Source organism: Dipodomys ordii, unplaced genomic scaffold (genome assembly GCF_000151885.1).
Source record: "Dipodomys ordii isolate 6190 unplaced genomic scaffold, Dord_2.0 Scaffold19, whole genome shotgun sequence".
NCBI lineage: Eukaryota > Metazoa > Chordata > Mammalia > Rodentia > Heteromyidae > Dipodomys > Dipodomys ordii.
Genome location: NW_012267235.1, coordinates 6,376,359 through 6,380,740, shown reverse-complemented (window position 1 = coordinate 6,380,740; position 4,382 = coordinate 6,376,359).

The following is a 4,382-nucleotide window of genomic DNA, read 5'->3' as shown; positions in this document are numbered from 1 at the left end:
TCAATTACGGATGCTATGGAATGACTGAAGAGAGACACAAAATGTGAAGTCTTTGGTCATTTCCCTCTGTAACTTTGTGTCTTCTACCCTATTCTTGCACAGGAAATAAAGAACACACAGTTCTTACCAAATAATGTTCATAGGCTGGTCGAGTCTTTTCTCTTTCCTAAAGCAATGTTTGACATTGCTTGAGTAACCTTGACTAATCTCAAGGTTGTTAAACAATCATATTCAGCCTGCCATTAAGCTGTATCTGTGTCCACAGTTATCTTAGGTCTACTGCAATACTTTAAAATACTTTAAAAATGTCACTTATCAGAGAAACTTGTTCTGAGGAACAGGAATGTGGAAGTCATTTTTATTTCTTTCTAACCTTCACTAATATGTGGATTCAGTAAAATCCTAGAAAGTGTCTCCATCCTTTTACATGAACATAATTTTCCAGGGCTGTGTAAAAGATGGCACTAGCTACCTTTTCACACATATAATCCAGACTGACTCAGGTCATGAATTCTTCTTGCTCCAAAACTGTTCTCCAGAAAACAAATAGCCAGGTACTGGTGGTGCATGCCCGTAATCTTTAGCTGCTCAGGAGGCTAATATCTGAGAGTCATGGTTCAAAACCAACTCAGGCTGGAAAGTTCGTGAAACTCTTTTTTTTTTTTGTCGTGGGGCCTGAACTCCTGGCCTGTGCACTGTCCCTCAGCTCTTCAGCTCAAGGCTAGTGCTCTACCACTTGAGCCACAATGCCACTTCCGGCATTTCCTGCTTATATGGTGCTGAAGAATCGAACCCAGGGCCTCATACATTGCAAGGCAAGCAGTCTACCACTGAGCCACCTTCCTAGCCTCTGCCCTCCCACACTGTGAAACTCTTATCTTCAATTAACCATTGGAAACCCAAAAGTGGAGAGCTGGCTCAATGTGGTAGAGTGCTAACCTTGAGTAGAAAAACTCAAGAACAGCAACTATGCCTGAGTTCAATTCCCCATGACCAACCAAAACACAAAACAACAACAAAAAAGTAAAGAAATATATTCTTCACTGACCCATGAAGATTCTTTTCAATAGGCATACCAGCACAGCATACCCTGTACCCATTGATAGCATGTGAATTGGGTAATAGATTTGAGCAAAATGTGACCCTGTTCCCTATAAAAGTTACAAAATGCCTGACAAGCCTGGAGACATAGAAGATATTATTTTATATATTATAATGGAACAGCAATGATCTATTTTGTTATATTTCCAGACAGTGGGCTAGGCAAAACCCCTTTGCAAGACCCTTCTAGATAGCATGGACCAATGAGCAGTGAGCATGCTGGATTGCAAGTCAGGGACCAGAATCTAGACTGCTGTGTGATTTGTGGAAAGACTCCTCTATTCTTTAGCTGTCAGTTGTTTATCAGTAAAGTGAGAAATAATGATATGGTCCCTTACAGTAATAAAATCAGCAAACCATTACAACCAGTATCTCCAGATACCTGCTTTCACAAGGCAACTTATTTCTACCATTTGGAATATAAGAACAGAAGCAGAGAGATGGGTGCAAAACAGTCCATTGAGTTCTAGTCCCAGTCAAACATGGATAACAGAACAGCGATGCAAGGTAATAGACATAATAACACAACTGTTTTAAAATTATGTTAGAATAGGAAGTATTGTTTGGGTACTGTTTGCAAGCAAAATGTTGACTATATCTCATTGGGGGGCTAATGGAAGTCAAGTCACACATGATGATAGGTACAGAGAAACTTCCTGTTTAGAAATTTTAGTTTAGTTTCATAAAGCAAAGGGGATTTTCCCAGCAACTTAATATCTTTAAAGAAAATAAAAGAAGCAGGACATCCCCACTTGGCAACACAATTTTGGAGCAAGTCAGAAGTCAGAAAGGAATGATTGGACAATGAATCAGAAGCAACTGACAGGGGGAAACAAAAGAAGCTATCTATCTTTGGCTTCTCCTCTTGAGGCAACTTTTAAAATTAAGTTTTGAAGCATCCTTGAAGAGAAGCGCAATAAACTGCAAAGAAAAAAATATTGTCTTCTCGGGAGGAACCAAAAATAATTTTATAATACTCAGCTAGAGAGCAGCAGAATCCTTCCTCCCTGGCTTAACACTGCAATTGTGCAGGCAGTTGAAATGACTTCATACAGAGGCCACTCAGTGAAACACAAGAGCAGCAGGCAACAAAGTCCAGGGATTCCAGAACTTAGCAGTCTTTGAAACAACACCTTACATTATTCCAAGGACAGATCATCTTCAGATTGCCAACAACTCAAATTATTTATAGGAGATTGATTCATATACTTAACCCAATGTGAGAGGAAATATTTCTAATTATATCCAAACATCTTTAATATGAAGGGAATTAGGCTTGGAAACCTTCAATGCCAAAAACAAGTTTTGCCAAATATGTTTTAAGAAGGAGGAGGAGGTTACGTGTTTTCCATATTTGATCCTATAAAAGTACCCTTGGAATGAGAATGACTTGTCTTTCCTCATAAAGCTTCAAGGTAAGAGTGTGTGAGGACAGGGCTCTGTCTGGAGGACAAAAAGGGATGCCTGGCGGCCTGTGTGCATGCCACACATCCTGGCTCCCGCTGTGGTTGGCAGTCCTGCTAGCGAAGCACCATTCTACTCTGTAGCAATTTTAATTAGATGTTGTGGTCTTCCCTGTCATTTCCTGGTTCTCAGATAAGAATTGTACTATTATCAGGACTTGTTAGCATTTAATCAGAAGACATTTGCTCTTTTCCTTACAGCTCTGATTCTCATCAAGGTTACATCTGTAGAGGTAAGGTCCTGATGTTTTTCTCCTTCCTGAGTGCAAGGACTCTTCTTGGAAAGTGGGGTTGAACTATAAAAGCATTTCAATTTCACAGGCTGGTCATGCTTGTCTTGAAAGATCTCTGAGGGAGATTTTAAAAACTGGGTCTCATTAACTCAGATCCTTTGCAATACCTGAAAATGTTTTCTCAAGGTCTTTGAGAGTTTTGGGCAACTTTTTTTTTCTATTGCTAGTATTGCAGTTTGTCTTTTATATGATTATGTTACAAAATGCAATATTAACAGTGTTATTCATTTATAAAGATAATGTAAGCCTTTTATGCTTTAGCATTTCATCAGCAATATATAATCTAAAAAAATCATGAGATGATGTCTAAGTAGATAAAACAAATGTTTTAACCCACCCTTGCTTGAATCTGATTTAACATCTCTAGAATAAAAAGTTAAATGGTGGTAGGGGGCGGGGGGAGGATGGGAAGGGATGGGAAGGGGAAACAAAGGAGAAGGCTACAATGCTTGATAAGAAATGTACTCATTATCTTGCCCATATAATTGTAACTCCTCTGTACAGTATTTTCACAATAAAAATAATAATAATAAAAAAGTTAAATGGTATGAAAAATGACTTTTAGCATACTTTTTTCATTGTATTATCTCAGTCATTGTAGTTTGAATGGAAAAAGTTTACCCAAGTGAGTGTTCCCAGAAAAGGAATCTTTTACAATTACAAAATAGAATATATGACGATCACTCACAGGATTCATTCATGCTCATTAAAGCGGTAAGAGACAGACTTGAAAAGAAAAAATGGGGGAAGTTTTTATGAGACTATTGGTAATAGAGCAAGAAGACATAAGTAATAACATTTTATGACAAATCTTTGAGAAATACTGAAACATAATGAAGCCGAGTTTGCCAAAATTCTGATGCAGGGACAAGATAAACTGATGCGCCATAAAAATTTTAATCAGTATAAAATAAAACTCCCCAAATTTATATTACCTTTTCAAGTAGATAATCTTTTATAACTAACTACCAAGTATATAATGAAAAAAAATTCACAGGTACAAAATAGTTATATAAAGCTTGAACAACATCTTGGTGATGGTCCTTCACAGAGCCAGCTCTGAGCCATGTCTATATCTTCCTTTGTTCTTAGCAGTGGAAAGGATGCCCTTCAGAGACCTGTGCTCCTAAATGCAAGGTGTTTGCCATCCAATGGGGAAGACTAAAAATCATAAATGGACCCATCTCACCCTCACCTTAAGTTGGTGTGCTGAATAGGCAATGACAAACTTTAGAAAGATTAGGATATGTAACAGGTGAAATACAAAAGGCAGCCATGACATGAAAGTAGGTGAGCCAGAAACAACTATTTCTTTCCAAATGGTTGATTAAGTACCTGTCAGCACTGGCATAGAACACGGAGACTGAATTTCATCCACAGCGAAAGCCAAGGAAGCGGTTATACCCAATGCAATACTAAGCACCCAGCCAGTCGGGAAAATTTAAAAAAAATTTTTTTTAAATGAATCTAATTGTCTAGTATGTAATTGTCTATCACTGCTCTTCCTCTGCTAGGCAGGGTCCCT